Below are 20442 nucleotides of genomic sequence, written 5' to 3'. Positions count from 1 at the left end.
AAAAATAACTTATTTTTGAGTAGGTTTCTTCCCAGGATTAACATGAAAGAGGCACATCTTACCCCAAAGGCTGGCCTGCATAGAGCTGGCCACTTGAGGTGGTAAATAAGGGGCTTCTTTGGGGGCAATGGCACCAGTGCTAACATATCAAGACTAGATTCAGATGTTGCCACGGGTAAATGGACAGCATAGCATATAGCACACTATAGTACAAGAGTGAAGAGTGTAAGTCTGGTGTCAGAAACCATGATTCAAACCTGAAGTGAGACACTTACCGGCTATGGAAAATAGTTAATCTCTCTCAATTTCAGTTTTCTGAAAATGGGGTTAAGATAAGCACCTACATCACAGGCTTGTTAGGAGAATTAAAGAAGTTACCTCATGTGTAACAGTTTAGCACAGTGCCTGCCCATGGTAAGCTCAAGGTTAATATTAGCTTTGTTATTATTATGGGCATTGTAACAGGATGTGCCCACTTGACTGCTAGCTTCATTAACCATTTATACTAAGTATATTTGCTGTTTTAGTCAGAACACGCTCTAAAATCACAAAATATGCAAACTCAGGTCTAGATCTGAACAAATGGAAGACATATCTTGGAGTTCCCCTTTTACTAGGTTCCACAGAAATATCCCAGCCTTTTTTGAACTTTAGTTTACTTCCTCAAATCACCTCTCACTTCTCTTTTGTTGCTAATGTCAGTCCTGTCTCACTCAGATTGTTTCTAAGAGAGAACTTTCTTTGTTGTTGCTGTTTTTGGTTTGGCATAGCATGATTGATGGCACATTCTTTAACCATGAGAAAACATAACTTGGGTTGTCTAGTGGGTGGAACATCTCAATTCACATTGTTTCTAAAGAGTAATGCTCAACGAGTTGTCTTGAGGTTGTCAGATTTCATCATTACAGTCAATTTTCAATTATTCACATAAATAAAAAGGGCTGTCAGTACAGATAACAGAACATTGCAGATTCTAAACTTATGGTTAATCATCCAGCAGAGTTGAGCCATGCTGGTGGCAATGCCCAGTGGCAATGCCAACTGGGTTAAAGGAACTTAACCTCCCTCTAATCTCTAGAAACCCTATTCTTTGATATAGATACTTGGCATTTTCTCAATCTTATGTAAAGCGCTAAGAAATTATACCTTTGAGTCTTTTCTTCCAATGAGACTATAGCTCTTATATTCCTGTTAAATACAGATCCCAGGGCCTGCTCTGTCATAGATCCAGGTCTGTCTTAGGCAATGTGTTCACCATGCATTCAAGCCATGATGCATATGATTAGTCTCCAATGCACTCAACCCCGAGTGTGATAACTGTACATCTGGACTGCCTCATTTTCCTAAAGCTAATTTCAATGTGTAAATAGAGGGGAAAGTGGCAGCTGAGAAAGTCTATTTCAACAGTGGAACACAGAAATTGTTAGACATTTCTTCTTTACCTAGTCTTCTTTAGTTTTACCACTGATTTTATCCCTTGGGGTCGCACAGGATAAATCTCTTCTCCTTTTTTGAACATTTGGAGAAAGCTATTATACTATTATGACCTGCCTGACGTGGCCACTAAAAACTGTTATGTCCTTAGCTAAATTCCTTCATCCTGCTGAGCTTTTTTTTTTTTTTAATTCTAGAAAAGGAGGGAATTGGACTAGGTAATCTAAACAGAGACTTTAATTTTAATATTATATAATTCTATGAAAAATCACTTTTGATGATAGTATAGAATGGCTTATTAACTATATTACTATATCCTATACTATAAAGGTATCTACTGCACATATTATCAAATTTAATTCTCATGATATTCCTATGGGGCAATTATTTTTATTTACAAGTGAGGAAACAAAGGGTCAAAGAGATTAAGTAAGCATGTCCTGAGTTTTCTGGTACCAGCTCACTGCTCTATGCTAGGTTTCATTTCCAGGTTTTATTTTCTTGAGAAACTAACTTGAAAATCCATAGGCTTAGTTGTCCAACTGTAAAATGGGTTAAATACCAAAACCAGTTGACCTTCAATTCACCAGACAATAAATCATGTCCTGTAGTCATTGCCACAAGATGTAAAAATTTGGAGGTTGATGAGAAATCAGCACCAGAATTCATAAGCATGTGAGCCTCTCACCAGTGCTTTAAAAAAAAAAAAAAAAAAACAACAACTAAGGACATTATTGTGCAAAGGAGGTCATTCCTCCAGCATTCTGACAGTGGGGCGTTCTGTATGCCAGGCATTGAATTAGTCAGTTTTACTTTAAGCTTCTCATTTATTACTCATGAGAACTCTGTGGAGTACCAGTTAGTGCATGTATAATTAGCCTCATTTTACATAAGATGAGCTTGACACTAAAAGTGCATAAATTACTTGCTCAGCCAGTAAGTGGAAGATTGGGATTCTAACCAAGGACTACAGTCTCCAAGTTCCAGACTCTTTCTACTCTGCCAGCATTTCCCAAAGAGTGTTTCAGTCCACACTTATTCTCCAAAGAGCTTTTCCAAAAAAATGTAGCATACGGTGGGATCCCTTAGAGCTTCACAGAACTTAGAGCATTCAAGTTTCCCAGAAAATTCTGGAAAGGAAATTATTTAACAATTTCCTTCCTAGCTTTTTCCTAAACTTATTTACAAAGGCACTTTTAAATCCAATTAACACATGTTACTATCCTGAGGTATCAAATCCTACTTCACTCTTTTTGAGAAATACTATACCATGCCAGGGTATGTTAGAAAGTAATTTCTATGGGAAAAGATTGTCATTATAAACTAACCTTTTTCGTTAAAAAAAAAATTCTCATGAGTTAACTAGTTGGATGTCTTGAGATCAGAAACCAGGTAATTACAGCCATGCAACAAACTTCCTTACTATTACCTGAGAGAATAGCAAGTAGCCGTGGAATTACAGACATGAGAATGACAGATGGAAATACCAAAAAAAGTATATAAACAAGTATATTACTTACTCTTGTGGTAAGGATTTTATTTATGCATGGAAAGTACCTTTTGCTTCTGCCCCCAATTTCTGCTGTTTGACATGTTTTACATTTTTATTCTAATTTGAAAGAAGGAAAAGTGTATTTTTTTTTTGAGATACTATGGAGAACTTTGTGATGTTTGAATGCATTAGTGATGCCAACGTATTTTAAAACTGAGATTGGGAGGATCCTTGTGTGGCTCAGCAGTTTAGTGCCTGCCTTTGGCCCAGGGTGCAATCCTGGAGTTCCGGGATGGAGTCCCGCGTCGGGCTCCCTGCATGGAGCCTGCTTCTCCCTCTGCCTGTGTCTCTGCCTCTCTCTGTGGGTCTATCATGAATAAATAAATAAATAAATCTTAAAAAAGAAAAAAAACAACTGAGATTGGAAATCATTGAATGAGGTAATTAAGTTGGATTTGGCTATGAAATTAATATTAAATTCAGGTCTTTGGTATATTGCTATGTTTAAGATCTGGCTGCCAATTCACACTGGTTCTGTGGCAGGCTTTAAAATTTTTCAAAAGTAATTTTTTAATTGGTAATCACAAGTCAACAAGGATCTTAGAAATTTCTTGGTGAAGTTCATTGCATTGTTTGGGAAGTGAAATATAAATTTCAGATGACTATAGCCGCAGAGTGTATTTTACTGAAAGTAACCAGAAAATAAAAGAGAGGAAACACCAAATAAGTCATTGCTACAGAATGCATAAAAATATCTATCTATGTTTGCCATTCATACATGTTGTTCAAGTTACCTATTACTATGTTCCAAAATATACCAAAATTTAGTGAATGAAAGTAACAAATCTTTTATTGTAGCTCACAATTTTATGAGTCATGAAATTTGGAAAGGGTTAATCTAGGTGATTCTTCTGCTCAGTAAACTGGTAACTGAGCTGGTCGAAGATGATTTTGCCTGCTTGCCTGGTGCTTTGATGGGATGGCTGGAGGGGGGGGGCCCTGTCTTTCTTCATGTAGTATCAACCTTCTCTATGTGCTAGGGTAGTTGGACGTTTACTCTTCAACAGAACAGTTGGACTTCTAACTCAGCAGCTCAGAGCTCCAAGAGCAAGTGTTATAAGAGACAGAAAGTGAAAGTGGTTGGGCTTTTAAGCCCTGGGCCTGGAAACAGGCGTGATATCACTTCAACTGCATTATATTAGTCAGAAAATATGAGAGGTTACAGAGTCCATGTCTCAGTAGCAGTATCAAAGGATTTGCAGCCACCATTGACCTGCAACATAGGCATAAACTGGTAGAAGGGCTTGTATCATGAAGGAAAATAATACAAACTCTCTTCGGAACTTTTGAACAGGTCAGCCTTTGATACAGAAGTCCCTTTATTCATAAAGCCAAAGCGACACTATAAAAATGTATTCAATATGATGCATCTAAATCGAGTTATTTTGTAAATGAACTACAAGCTGGTTCTGACTCTCCATTTAAACATTTCCTTTGTCCTCATGTGTCTCTTGCAAGCACTTTCAAGCAGTTCATCAGTCCTTTGCTATTTTGCCCTTACTTACTATGGTAGCTAATATTTGAAAAATATCTCCAAAATTAGTACCAAAATAAATAATAAGGTAAAATAAATCTTCTAATACTAAAAACACAATGATCAAGATGATAATAACTTATTCTTCACCTCCTGGTAATGGTAGAGTTATGCCTATGCACTGAGCAGAGCTTTGTTTTTGCTCTGAGGTCTTTGTTCTCATCCATAAAGAGTTAAAGCTCTAAAGCACTTCAGAAGAGTTTCAGTATTTTTATTTAGGTGAGACCAAGGAAGCCCTGTGGAGACGCCTTCAACTTTAGCCTGTTTCTTCAACTCTTCACTTCTTTGTCCATTCTGCCAAAGCAATAGCCCTTTCTTAGAATGTCAGTGGCTTCATGTGATCCTTCTCACTTGACAGATACTTAATAAAAATTGTATCTTAGGGGCAGCCCGGGTGGCTCAGTGGTTTAGCGCTGCCTTCAGCCCAGGGCCTGATCCTGGAGACCCGGAATCGAGTCCCACGTCAGGCTCCCGGGGCATGGAGCCTGCTTCTCCCTCCGCCTGTGTCTCTCTCTCTCTCTCTCTCAATCTCTTTCACTCTGTGTATCTCTCATGAATAAATAAATAAAATCTTTTTAAAAAATTGTATCTTAATGTAAAGCATTATTTCACTTCATGTCAACAATGATTTCATTTCAGGAAGGTAAGTATACAAACATTACTCAGTGTATTTTTTCTTTATAATCAAACAGTAAGATGGAACAGGGGTCGGCAAATGATAGCCTGAAGCTCAAATCTACCCAGTTGCCTATTTTTGTAAATAAAGTTTTATTGGAACACAGCCACACTCATTTGCTTACATATCAGCCATTGCTGTTTTCACACTATAGGGGCAGAGTTGAATGTGGTGCCAGACACCATATGGCCTGCAAGGCCAGCCTAAAATATTTACTCTCTGGTTCTTTCAGAAAAGATTTTTTGATACCTCTAATAGTATAATTCCTTTGGAATTTTTTAAGGAAACTAATTTGTTTTTGTTTTAAGTATACTTATTTTGTTGTGGACAATAAAAGATTGAACAAATCATAGCTTTTTAGTCTTAAGGATAAATAGGCAAATGTACTTTAATAAAAAATAGAATTTTGTAGAGATAAAAGATCCCTCTCTGTACTGTGTTCCAACTCACTTCTTTTGTTGCTCATCTGACTTTTGTAATTTACTGAGTAACTCGAAACAAAGGCAGCCTCAGAGCTAAGACATATGAGTGTACAAGGGACAAATGAGTCAGACAAGGGAAGTTATGGACATGGTGGCTGAAATGATGTTAATTTAGTCCCTCTGTCCTACTTTTGAAGACTCAGTTTTGACTTATGTCATATTCAAGCATAAAGGAAAATCCAGGGAAATCTCTGGGCCATATATATATATATATGTGTGCGTATATACTTATTCACCTCTTGCACTTGTTAGATTATGCTCTGTCTACATACGAAAGAAAACAGGTGGTTGATAATACCTAGTGTTATCAGGGCATTGGCAAACTAGCCTTCTTATCACTACCTGTAAGAATATGATTTATTTCAATGTTTCTAAAAGGCTGTTTATCTTAGAATCCAGTGCTAATATTTCCCTAATGAAATAATGGGATGTAGATATACAAATTTATTTACAAAGACATTTGTTGCAACTTTATTTATAATAACAAAACATTGGCAACAATTTTTACATCAATCATGAAAAGATTAAATGTAGCAGAGTAAAGAAAAACTGTGCATAACATAAAACATTATTTTCTATCACAATAAGCCCAATACAAGTGTTTTGAGTGACAAAACAATGCATACAACTTTGTTAAACATTTATATAATTTATGCATAGGAAAGTCCAAAAGACGTATACTACAAAAGTAATGGTGATGACAAAGATGGATTCATGGATGATAAAGATGGATTCATGGATAATTTTATTTGATTTTGGATTTCTTTTCATATTTTCCAAATTTTCCACAATGGGCATGCATTACTTTTATGATTAAATAAAATAACAGGGATCCCTAGGTGGCTCAGCGGTTTAGCGCCCGCCTTCAGCCCAGGGTGTGATCCTGGAGTCCCAGGATCAAGTCCCGCATCAGGCTCCCTGTACGGAGCCTGCTTCTCCCTCTGCCTGTGTCTCTGCCTCTCTCTCTCTCTCTCTCTCTGTGTCTCATGAATAAATAAATAAAATATTTTTTTATAAATAAAATAACAAATATTTATTTAAACTATCATATGAAGAACTATTAAATATCCTCAACTTATCAACGGTTTATCTTGCCTATGCGATTGAGAAGAAAATTTAAAAGGCTTTTTTGATTTTCATGGAATTTGGTTTTTTGGCTGAAATCATATAATTAAATGAGTATTTGTAATTATGTGGGCATAGCCATGGGTTTTAATTTTTCTGTGTTTCCTAAATATTGGTACATATTTTTGAGATAGAGTCTTTTCCATATCTCTTTCCTAACTGCACACACCTTTTTCCGTTTAAAATAGAAAGTATTTTTCCAGAACTAAAAAGTTAGCCACAGCATTTCATTTAAATAAGAATTTATAATTTTGTATTTATATTATATAACTTGTCATGGTGCTCAATTATATTTACAGAAAGCATGATTTTCAAAGAAAAGTCTGAAGATGAAAGACCCAAGAACAGCCTTTCAAAATTTAAGTATGTGTTCTTCTTGAGTGTTATGTTAATAAAAGATGATGCCACAACAGTTGCTTGCTTAAATCCAGGACAGGATCAGCTTCTCTTTACCAGATGAATCAAATCACTTTCAGTAAAGACTTTCGTCCTCCAGGCTCCTTTGCTCTCTGGCCTTATAGCTAATGCTGTAGAACATAAGGCCAAGGAATCCAACTGTTTAGGATCAAAAACACTTGCTGCTCTCTGTGACTATAACTAGGATCAATTGATCTGTGTCCTTCATGCCACTAAACAGCTCTGGTGTATATACGGCTTTTGGCCAGTGGTAGCTCAAATACTTCATATTCTATTTCCTACTTTTGCATCCCTTAACTCACCCTCCAACAACTACTAATCAGACTATTTAGAATTTAAGTAAATATTTTCTATTAATCTAGCTATAGAAGTGATTTCCTTCTAATGGAAGACTCACAGAAGCTGTGAAATCAAAATGTAAACAAAGTAATTTTCTAGCAACTGTGAAAGAAAATAGAATATTTCAACAACAGGTGGCAAAACAGATTGTATTACAGGAAGTATTAGTATTCATTAGATGAGAGTTAATCTTAGCTTTGACCAAAAAGGTAACCAGAAACATTATGCATACATGCAAGGCTCTCCATACTCCCAGTCCTGCTAGAGGTCCAAGCAAGAGTTTTAGCTTTATAACAGAATTGGCCAAAAATTTTGAGAATCTTGAGTTTTGGGCTGCGTGTCCTGTTTTACCTGAAGCCCTTCTTAAATATTTGCATTAAGAAAAAATAAAGCAGTAACTGCATCAGCTGCTGGAAAAGGTTTGAAACAAATGTTGATAGGCTAAATTTTTTAAAAACTTACATGTGTTTTGACACCACATTTCAAAGCTCATCACAAATGTTACAAATGACCTTTTAGATTCTCCTGTATTTCAAGACATTTTTATTTTCATTTATTTGACATTTAGTAAGAATCTCAGAGAGAAAATATTGCTTTAAATGTACAAGGTGAGAGAACAAATATCTGTCATTTAATAACAATATATACAGTTACCAGTTCAGCATTTTGCCACTTTTCCCACTTTAAACAAATTCTTACTAATCATATATTTGGTTTCCAAAGCATGGAAACAGGGAGAAAGACATTTCCTTGACAAAGATCCATATTAGAATGGTTTCATGCAACATACTGTCAGCACATTTGAGGTTTCCAGTTAATTGTGGTTTACTCAAGAAGTAAGATTTTTGAGTATCAAATTTATCACTTCAAATCCTTGGATTAATTTCTTGGTGTAACACCTCATATGCCATTCACTAGGTTCTTCAATAAGAATTGTTGGATGCAGATGATGAGCCACCCAGGCGTCCCTGCAAGCCAGTTTCTTTCTTTCTTTTCTTTTATTTTTTTTTAAGATTCTATTTATTTATTCATGAGAGAGAGAGAGAGAAAGAGAAAGAGAGAGAGAGAGAGGCAGAGACACAGGCAGAGGGAGAAGCAGGCTCCATGCAGGGAGCCCGACGTGGGACTCGATCCAGGGACTGTGGGATCACGCCCTGAGCCGAAGGCAGGTGGTCAACCGCTGAGCCACCCAGGTGTCCCTGCAAGCCAGTTTCTGAATGCATCTTTATCATTTCAATTCAAAGAAGACTTTAATGCTGACATGTACAAATAATTCAAAATATATGTTTCCTTGATTGCATACTCAATTTGACCACATGAAACACTTTAATTTAGGTTTATGTGCCTTATCCAGAAGAATCATTGGAACTTTCTCTTTCCTAAGTTTTAATCCATTTGATCAGTTTCTAATTTTACAGTTGTTCTTTAGTTTTTGTGGGTTTCCCCCCACCCACCCCTATAGCTTTGAAAACCACCATAACATTGACTCATGTTTCTAAAAATTCAGGAAAGACAATGAACCATTAACAAAGTGTCAATTTGTCTCTTTTATATTATCTTTTAAAAAAAAACCTAATTTCAATATCTGAAAAAGCACCTTCTGGAAGAGAGATAAAGTGATAATTTTCTTTCAATTTTGAGATCATTTGGAAATTATTGTTTTCTGTGGCTGTTCTATACAACTTTTAGGAACTGACAGATATAATGCTGTTGTAGCTACAAAAACTATTCTCTATTTTCCCTTGAAAAAGGAATATAGGGGTAGTGGCAGTAAGTTGTTTTTTTTTTTTTTTTTTTTTAAAGACCATGAAACTTTCACATGCTAGATGACAAATTAACTTTTTTCCCCTTCATCTAATTTGTATAGTTAGTTCTACCATTTGGGATTCCATTCCAGAGCTATCTCAGATGTGTATGTTATTTTAATAATAAAAATAAATAATAATAATAATAATAATAATAATAATAAATAACCTGACTTGCTTGCTGTACTGGACAAGTTGGAATCAATCTTGATTCCCTTCCAACTCTTGAGACTAGGAAGAAGTTCTTATATGAGTTCTCTCTTTCTCTCCTGGAAGGTTTATGAGCCGAATAGTAGCATGGGTTTGTACATCTTCATGATATTTGAAAGTAGAGCGCTAGAACAAATGTTGGAAAGAGGGAGGTAAAGCCAAGATTCAAGAAGGTTGAATAAATTATGAGGAGTTAGTCATCTAATTTAAGTGAGTTAAAGGCATTTAATCTTTTTAAGTTACATCTAGATGAATGTTAAGATACTTTTGGCTACAATAACAGAAATCCTCACTTGAAATGGCTTCAGTGATAACATTTATTTTCTCATATAACAAAGAGTCCAGCCAGAGGTAGGGCAGGATCCAAATTGGCTGATTGAATGACTGAATGATGTCACCAAAGATTTGGATTCTTTGTATCCATCTGCTTTGCTGTCCTCAGGAATGGCTTTAACCCTTTATTTTTCTCTTTGCTTGAAGATGGCTGTCAATAGTCATTGGGCTACAAATGTTCTTCTATATGTCCAGAAGAAGAGAAACTATATACCCTGACAAATCCAATCTTTGATTAGATATACCCCCAGACCAATAATAGTCCCTTGGGAATGCCATAGACACAGTTTCTAAACTAATCATGATCACGAGGTGAGGATGGGAATCTGGTTTCTTAAAAGTGCATAGCTATGTAAGAAAAATGTTATTAGGTGGGGCACCTGGGTGGCTCACTGGTTAATCATCTGCCTTTGGCTCAGGTCATGATCCTGGGCTCCTGGGATAGGGTCCACATCAAGCTCCCCAGAGAGAGCCTGCTTTTCCCTCTGCCTCTGCCTCTTTCTCTGTGTCTCTCATGAATAAATAAGTAAAATCTTTAAAATAAAAAAAGAAATAAAAATGTTATTTATGGACTAAATGGGAATAGGTGTTCAGTAGGCAACCATTATAATACTCTGTTTCAAGATACTAAAATAGTTTGCAAATGAGATCATAAGACAGAAAGATAGAAAGCAAGATCACATGACGCCTTCTCTTTGAAACAATCAGAAGAACAAGGAATATTTAAAACTGGAAAGAAGCTGACCACAAACAACAGACCAATGACCTTAATATCAATCCTAGTTCAAAATCAAGAACTGGTTATGAGAAGCTGCAGACAGGGGTGCCTGGCTGGCTCAGTCAGAAGGGCGCACAACTCTTGATTCTAGGGATAATAGGTTTGAGTTCCATATTGGGTTTAGAGATTATAAAAAAGAAAATTAAAAAAAAATAAGTAAACTTACTTAAAAAAAAAAAAAAAAGAGGTTGCAGACAACTGATAGGATCACATACCTCCCACTGCATGGCGTAGAGGATCCTATGAGTTTTCCTCCCAGTCTGCTCCAAACTTCTCATTTCAATCCCTTGCAAAAAAAAAAAAAAAAAAAAAGTTTAAAAAAAAAGTTCTTCCTCTTTTACCCCCAATCTACTCCATCCTCCATCCTGCTTTCTCCTGATTCATTAGTCATAAAACAATCCTCCTACATCGTTTATCTCTCCCCCAAAATGCTTTTCTTTCCCCTTTACAATCTGAGGTATTTGAAGGAATCAGCTTCTGTTTGCGAGAGGTGTGTGTGTGTACATGGATGTGAAGGTTTTAGAAGGGATGTGAGTACCACCCCTCTGGACATCCTGCCTTTCACTCCACCCTACTCTGCTTGGCCCCTTGATCAGTGCATGCCTACAGGTTTATCAGCCTGAACCAACCTAAACCTTGTCTCTCCATCATGTCAAAGGAATTGGACAGTAAGGAGAAAACAAAACAAAACAAACAAAAAACAGGATGAGGTTGGAGATGTAGATGTGGGAAGACTTCATGGAGGAGGTGATACTTAAACTGATGAGTACAATCTAGAAAGAGAGAACAGTAAGTATCGAAGAACTCCATTTCATACAGCTAGATGATTGGGTAAGGGAAAAGAGATGGAGTCCAACAAAAAGGTAAGGGTCATCTCTGGTGGCTTTTAAATCCTGGTCAATCTTGACTAATTCTGATTCAATTCATCTGGGATGCCACTTTAGCTTAGCTAGGGTTTTAAAGCTCCCCAGGTGATCCCAATATACAATTGGCTTTGAATCACTGCTCTAAAGACACATGAAATATTTCAAGCAGGATAATGACAGATTTGGAAGCAATGCCTAAGGAGAAACTATCTAGAATGGGAGGGAACCTTGAGGAGAGGCATGAACCTTGGAAGGCAATAGTGTCTGGAACTCAAGAAAGAGGAAATGGCCGTCAATGTCGAATTCATTACAGAGGTCAGGAATGGACCAGAAAAGAGACTACTGGATTTTTCTTATTAGCATCATTTACAAGAGTAATTTCAAATTACTCAGAGAAGAACGACTGAGAGTCACCTGGGTTGAGGGGTAACTAGAAGGCAAAAAAAGAGTATTTGGTTGTGGAGGGATGATTGCTATAGGAAATAGGAGGGCTTTTATAATTTAGCTTGGAAGTTACCTGAGATATTTATATGTTGAGAGCAATGAATCTTTCACCAACAGCATGGATGAGAGTGATGTATATGTTTTCTTAACATCTTAACAATAAGCCCAATAATACATCTTAACAATAAGCCCAATACAAGTGAATCCTCTGATGTGACCACCAATTTAACACATAAAATGAGAGCATACCACCACTCTTGCCACTGTGATAAGAGTATAACATCTTTATAACAAGTAGGTTTTCTATTCAGCACTGGTCAATCACACCCAGAGAGCTGTATTCCTTGGGATTCCTGGGTGGCTCAGCAGTTGAGTGTCTGCCTTTGGCTCAGGGCGTGATCCTGGGGTGGGATCCTGTGGGATGGAGTCCCACATCAGGCTCCCTGCATGGAACCTGCTTGTCCCTCTGCCTATGTCTCTGCCTCTCTCTGTGTGTCTCTCATGAATAAATAAAAAAAAAACAAACCTATATTCCACTTTGGATGTCATTCTTTAACACCTTTTATGAGGCTTATCAACAACTTGGGAACCATTGCAAGGAGAGTAACCAATATTAGAGGGAATTAAAAACCATATCACAGGAGGTATAGTTAAGAACTCTGGGCATATTTTGTCTGGAGGAAAAAAAAAAGATTTGTGAGAATATAATGTTCTATATATGTAAAGGTCATGATATGGAAAATGAAAAAGGTGTTCCTTAAATGTCTGGGAGACAATATTTTGGCCATTACCAAAGGGAAAAAATCCTGGGGCCCAGAAAAATAGGGATAGTTTTTTCTCAATTGGAGTAGGTATGACTTAATGGAATAGAAAGGTAATGGCCCCCTTGAGAGCAGGGAAATTGGATGTTTTAAATAATAAGGGAAAAAGTAAATATGCAACAAGAGAAATAGTGACCAATGACCAAGGGAGTAGAGAGCGGGTCAAGGCAAAGCACCCCTTCTAAGCTTGGAAGGCACTGCTTTAAGTAATTGAAGTATAAAGAATAATACAAATCAAAAAGAAGGCAGGAATCCCAATAATAGGTAAAAACTGTGAGGGTATAGGTTTTATGACCTTATATCCCTTATCTAGAGGTATCTATATCTCTCTATATAATACATGCTCATTACAAAAAAAAACCTAATTATATGTAAGCATAAAAAATAAAAAGAGACTATTATTTTCATACTTGAGGGCTTCCAATGAATGACATTTATTACTCATCCAAGTTCAGAACCAAGGAGATAAAGAGTGGGGCAGATAGACAGCAAAATGTCAGCTTTGTTATTGTTAGAACTACTATAGTATGTGGTCTAGATGGGAGACAACAGTGGGCCTTGCTAATACCAAACCCCAAGGTAGCATTCAACTGCTCCAGTCATCGAGAATACTATATAATCTAAGAAGTTCCACTCTACAAAACTTACAGCATGGGATGGAAGAGCAGAGGAGTGGGTTCTGTTGAGGTCTGATTCCCAGCAGAGGGAAAGATACATGATTGAGTTACACCTGTTCACTTCTGCAAACCTATCCCTCTACCTATCTGCAGGAGTGATCTTTCTCTAATGCCTGCTCCTTACCTGGAAATAAGACTTGGAGAGAATAAGTCATATTACCCAGACACTTCGGAGGAGTCGAATAGGAATAAGGGCCAAGAGGTCAGAAATGTAAGGGAAACTCTTCCATCAGTGAGGAAAAAAAAGTGGGAGTGAGTCGTTTCCACCATCTTCCTCACATGTTAACAGTGTAAAATTGGTTGGAATTTATACTTCTAGACTATTCTTTTTTTTTTTTTTTTTTTGCAGATGGATATAAACTTCACAGATTTTTGTACAAAAATCAAAACATTATGTAAACTATTTTATAACCTCTCATTTTTTGTTTAATAATATATTGTAGTCTCTTTTCAAATAGGGATATAGGGATCCAACTTACTCTTTTTAATAACTTAGAATTTCAGTGAATTAACAGTTTTCCTATTGATTGTCACTTAAATTCTTCCTAAATTTTTATTACTATTAAAAATAATAACTCAAAGAAGATCAATGTGTATACAAAGACATGGACTTTAATGGTGCTATTTTGGGTTTAATGAGCAGCCTGGTGCTAAATATATTTAAGCATAGATGGATGATGACTTGACAGGTATCATTTAAAAACAATAGAAGCTGCAAATGAGCAGTTAGAGCAGATGACGATTGTGAGCTGTGACAATAGTAGGACTCTGGGAAGTGAAGGAATTGTATATTATCGGTTGTAAATAAAGGTTCTGACAGCCTTGACAGGTTAGAGCTGCCTCACACACATCTGCTCAAGTTGCTGGAAAGTGTACCTTTTGTTCATTAACAGAGCTTCTCCCCACCATATCTGTATTATCTTTGCTCAGTAACTCAACAAGAGGTTTCCTGACCCAAGTTTCCAAGAAATCCAGGAAAGAAATCACAGCAGCGCATGACCTTGGAACCCAATGTCTCAGCTGTTTTACCATTTTCTAATGAAATTACACAGTGCCTCTGCAAACCAGGTCATCAAGATAAGGGAAGGGGCAGCCACGATTTTAAAGGCAATAGCCAACATTACCTTTTGTTTTCAAGTGGGGGAAAGTGTGAGTGTTTATAATTGCTTCCAAGAGAATATTTCCTTTAAATTTTTTTTTTTAGTGAGCCCAAATTGGAACCTTTAAGAATTTAGAATTTAAGAATATTAACTTGTAAGCATCATCAGGACATTTTTTTAATGGGTAGGTGGTAAAAAGATAAAAGGCTGCTGACTCTGAAATTATATGGCTGCAGTTTGCTGTTTTTGAAAAGAAGTTTAAGATGGTTTTTTAAAACTTTTTATTTGGAAGTAATTTCATTACAAAAAACCTCCATGAATAGTATAAGAAACATCTATATACTCTTTACCCAGAATCTCCCTCTCTCTCCCTCTCTCTCTCTCTCTAGATATATATATATATATATACCCACATATATATACATACATACATATATTTTTTCTGAACATTCAAGAGTAACTTGTATATGCCTAAAGATAAGAATATTCTCTTATACAGACACAGTACAAACTATGGTTTTAACATTGTCTTTCTTCTTACTTAATTTAATAAGAAAGAAATTTAAATCCAAGTTTCTAGTTGTCACTTTTTACTCAAGCTCCAGAAAAATATTTGAAGGACTTAGCAGATATTTCTGGTTCATTTTTCTACAAGCCTTCCAACTTCAAACATGCCCCATGCTCCTAACTTTTCAGATGTATCTTTGCTTGAATCTCTGAAAAAAGAGCTTGACATAAGGATGTAAATGCCAGTGGTTTTTGAAGGAGGTGATTCCATGGGGCCAGCATGAAGCACAGGAGGAAATTAGACAGGGAGGGAGGGTGAGGTGACAATGTAAGTGTGCATGATCAAGGTCACCATTGAGGATAGGTCCCATTTGACCTCCTGAGAGGTGTACAAGAGGGTCTCTCAGAATTGTTCACATAAATAGACATGCAGGAGTATCTCTCCAGGTTGTTGTCTCCCATCAGTTGAGAGTTACCCCTGAGAGGCTTTTGTTCCTCATTTTTTAAAAAAGATTTTATTTATTTATTCATGAGAGACAGAGAGAGAGAGAGACAGAGAGAGAGAGAGAGAGAGACATAGGCAGAGGGAGAAGCAGGCTCCCTGCAGGGTGCCTGATGCGGGACTCGATTCCAGGACCCCGGGGGTCATGACCTGAACCAAAGGCAGATCCTCAACCACTGACCCACCCAGGTGCCCCTCTTTCTGCATTTCAAGGCTGAATTTCTGCTCATGAAATCCCCTTTTGGCTTTAATGTTAGTAATACCGAGTTGACACAAGGATTTTTGAATTTTCTTAATGGATAGATACTTTTGCTACAAAGTAAAATCAGTTCTTCTGAAAAAAGAAGAACCACTTTTGTCAGTATGGATGCAAATATTAAAGAAAAATGCTTTTTTGGGTAACTGCTTCGGTGATAAGAAAACTTTTAAGTATGTTTGTAACAATTTGGATATGTGAATATACTATTTTAACTGTAAAATCTATAAAATCTAAATTCACAACATATTTCTGACAAAAATTTAAGGTCCAGATTGAAATAAGCTATAAATGTAAAATGCACACTTGATTTTCAACACCTTATAGAAAAAAAGAATTTATAATATCTTATTAATAATTTTACTATTGATTTTATGCTACAATGATATTTTGATATATTGAATTAAATGAAATATACTATTAAATTATTTCATCTGTTTCTTTTTCTTTAATTTTTATTTATTATTTATGATAGTCACAGAGAGAGAGAGAGGCAGAGACACAGGCAGAGGGAGAAGCAGGCTCCATGCACTGGGAGCCCGACGTGGGATTCGATCCCAGGTCTCCAGGATCGCGCCCTGGGCCAAAGGCAGGCGCCAAACCGCTGCGCCACCCAGGGATCCCTCATCTGTTTCTTTTAACTACGTTTACTTTAGCTACTAGAAAATTTAAAATCACACATCTGACTACATATATTTCAGTGGGACAGTGATACCCTAGAAAATTATGAAACTTAGATAACAATAAAGTAACTCAGTAAGGTAACAAGATATAAAATTAACATGCAACATTCAAATCTCTTAAATCTCAAATCTCTTAATGTCCTTGTACAGGGGCATCAAAAAAAAGATAAATATTTAGGAACAGACCAAACAAAAAATGTTGAAAATATAAATTTTAAAAAGTGTAAAAAATTCCTGAAAGACACACAAAGAGATCAAAACAAATGAAAATATGTGCCTTAATCTGGTCTCAAAATCATTAAGATACTGATTCTGTACCTAATTCAGAACTTTAATGTAATCCCTGTAAAAACACCAACACTTTTTTTTTTCTGGAACTAGACTAGTTGATAAGAAATAAAGTTTGTATGGAAAAATAAACATCCTGAAGTATCTAGGAATACATGGCAAAGTAAGAGCTGCTTTGGGAGAGAATAGACATGTCAATTAAAATATTCTGCAAGACCTCTATAATTAGAAACATATGATATCAGCACAAGCATAATCAAACAGACCAATGAAATTGAATTAAAAGTCCAGAAATAGACCCAAATGTATATGGAAATCTCATATATGATAATGATGGGATCTCAAATCCCTGGGGCAAAGATAATAAATGCTATTGAGACAACAGGGCAGCCATTTGGAAAAAAGATGAAATTAGGTTCAATCCTCTTGCCTCACATAAAAATAAACTCCTCCAAATGAATCAGAGATCAAAATGTAAAAAATGAAACTATACATGCACTGTAAGAAGACATGACTGAATTCAAGTTTAACGTCAGTGTAGAAGTTTCTAACTATGACTCAAAATTCAGATGCAAAAATAAGTTTCACATTAAAAAATCTTGCGTGGGTACACAGGCAAAAACATACCATAAGCAAAGTCATGAGTCAAATGACAAACTGTTAAGAAAACTTTTGCAGCACATATCAGAGATAAAGGGCTAATACTTCTAACACAGAATTTCTAAAAATTGAATAAAAAGATGAAAAATCCTATTGAAAATAGGGAAACTACATGAAAAACCACTCATAAAGAAGAAACAAAAATGCGATATGTGATTCTGGACCAGATTCTGTGTAAGAGGAGGGAAGAAATGTTGTAAAGGACATTTTTGGGACAATTGACAAAACTGGAATGTGGACTGTAGATTGGATAAAATATTGTATTTTTTTATTTTAAATTTCCTGAATTTCATTACTGTACTGTGATTATGTAAAAAATATCTTTGTTCTTAGGAAATATACACTTAAGAATTAAGGGGTAAAAGAGTGTGATACAAATGGCTCAGGAAAGATGTGTGCGTGTGGGTGTATGTGTGTGTGTTTCTAATTTTCATTAAAGTTTGAGACCTACCAGTTTACATTAGGGGTTAACAAACTATTTCTGTAAAGGGCCTAACAGTGAATATTTTTAGCTTTGTGGACCAGATGGTTTTGGTGGCAACTACTTGACTGTTGTTGTTGTACAAAAGTAGCCATAAAAAAAAATACATAAATGAATGAGTGTGCTCTAATAAACTTTATTTTAAAAAGCAGTGGCTGATAACTCTACTTGTTGTGGTGATCATTTTGTAATATGTGTCAATGTTGAATCACTATTTTGTACACCTAAAACTAAGATAACATTGTATGTCAACTATACTTCAATTAAAAAAAAAAAGAAAAGAAAGAAAGAAAGAAAGAGAAAAACAGGTGGCAGGATTTGCTCCCTACCCCTTCCCTGGCCCATCAAGGTTATACTAATTTTGGAAGAAAATAATAGATACTGGAAAAACAGTTTTGCCGCAGGTACTTTGAATAGCGCCTGGCATTTAAGTTCTAAGAAGTAGATGCTTTTTTTTTTCAGTTATAAATAAACTTTTGAAACATTTTTACTTTAGGGACGCCTGGGTGGCTCAGCAGTTGAGCATCTGCCTTCTGCTCAGGGTGTGATCCTGGGGATCCGGGATGGAGTCCCACATCGGGCTCCCTGCATGGAGCCTGCTTCTCCCTCTGCCTGTGTCTCTGCCTCTCTCTCTCTCTGTGTCTCTCATGAATAAATAAATAACATCTTTAAATTTTTTTTTTACTTTAAAACTACTTACAGAAGGAAGAGTGATACCCTGTGATCCACCATGTCCACTTAATATGTCAGATGCATGGAAGGCAAACAAAGTGTTGAAGTACAAGCCCCTGCCAGTGTCATTCAGCCTGGATGACCCGACGCTGGACTACATGAACCTGCTCGGCATAATATTCAGGATGTACAGCCTCCTGCTCAAGCTGAAGTGGTGTGCCTGGAGGGCTGTCTACTGCTCCTTCATCAGCTTGGCCAAGCACATGAGTAGCTTCATGCCATCCATCTCCGCTGTGGTGACGTCATATCTGCAACACCCCCAGCTCATGACGCCTTTCTGGTGATGTCATCCTAGGACCACTCTGTCCACCTTCCCTGGTGGCTCAGCCTTCTGCCCCCAGCTGCTGTCCTGGGCTTCCCTGGGTGACATCATCTCAGCACCCGCAGTGAGATGAAGGGAAGCTGACGCTTTTTCTGGGATTCCATTTCTGCTGGGCAGCGGGCGATACCCCAGGCCTTTCCCTCCCACCTGTCTTCCCTACCCTGCCTGCTGCTGGGGGAGATGCTATGTTTCTAGGTGTATCCACTTGTTTTTTGTTATTGTTGTTCAAAACAGTTAATAATAAAGCTTTGCATTCTGGCAACAAGAGAGAACAAACCTAAACTTACAAAAAACTTTCAAGAATAGTATAGATAATACTCATATACACTCATATACACTTATACACACACACACACACACATATATACTCTCTATGTTTTAAATATTTTGCCTCATTTGCTTTATTATCCATTCTCCTTCACTCTCTGTCTCTCAGAATAAAAAGTACATTTGTAGTCTTTAAAGAGGCAGTTGGATGTGTGCATATGACCACACACTAGTCAGTGGGAAGTGAACTAACATGATTTGTGCAACTTCAGAGATGCTGTTGAAGAGTGAACACATGGCTGTCTGTCCCCCTCCTGCAGCCTGGAATGTGTATATAAAGATGTGTCTATAATGATGAGCCACCCTGGGGGATCCCTGGATGGCTCAGCGGTTTAGTGCCTGTCGTTGGCCCAGGGCATGGTCCTGGAGTCCCGGGATGGAGTCCCACATCAGGCTCCCTGCATGGAGCCTACTTCTTCCTCTGCCTCTCTCTCTCTCTCTCTCTCTCTCTCTCTCTCTCTCTCTATATATATATATATATATATATATATATATAATGAATAAATAAATAAAATCTTTTTTTTTAATAAATAAAATCTTTAAAAAAAATGATGAGCCACCCTGGACCAGGTGGATGGAGACAATTCTGGCCGATTAGAAGAACAAAAATATAGAAGGACTTTGGGTCCTTGACTGAAATACTCGAGCACAGATTGTTAGCTGAGAAAAAAAGAATTCTATGCAATCCCCTATGCAATATTCAGTTTTTATTAGAACATTAAAGCTCTACAACAAGTGCTTTTTAACATCTGAAGCATTATCAGTATTCTGTGGTGGAAAAAGAGCATGCATTGTGGACCTATACCGCTAAGCTATACATCTGGCTGTGTGACCTTGGGGAAGTTATTCAATGTCCCTCAGCCCTCTTGGATTTGACTTGAGTACCTAACTCATAAAGTCATTTTGATGATTAACAGACTTATATAGAAAGTGCTGAGAGCAGGGTTGGTATATAGAAGCATAAGTGTTAACTATTTTTACTCCTCAAAGATACTTGAAAGGTGGGTATTATTTTGAACGTTTTATAAACAAAGAACTTGAGACTCAGAAAGGCCAGCAAATTTGCCCAAGGTTATGTAATTAGTAAACAA

The 20442-nt window shown here is 36.8% G+C and overlaps 2 pseudogenes across 1 annotated transcript in view; both read left to right on the top strand.

The window, feature by feature from the left end:
• The window catches only part of LOC144304151 (coiled-coil-helix-coiled-coil-helix domain-containing protein 2 pseudogene), a 176556-nt pseudogene that overhangs the window by 22369 nt on the left and 133745 nt on the right, over window positions 1-20442 (top strand). The window lies entirely within an intron of this gene.
• Window positions 18528-19213, top strand: LOC144304209 (PAT complex subunit Asterix pseudogene; annotated as a pseudogene).

The sequence above is a fragment of the Canis aureus genome, chromosome 33 (genome assembly GCF_053574225.1).
Source record: "Canis aureus isolate CA01 chromosome 33, VMU_Caureus_v.1.0, whole genome shotgun sequence".
In the NCBI taxonomy this organism is placed as follows: Eukaryota; Metazoa; Chordata; class Mammalia; order Carnivora; family Canidae; genus Canis; species Canis aureus.
This window is presented reverse-complemented; position numbering and strand designations above follow the sequence as displayed.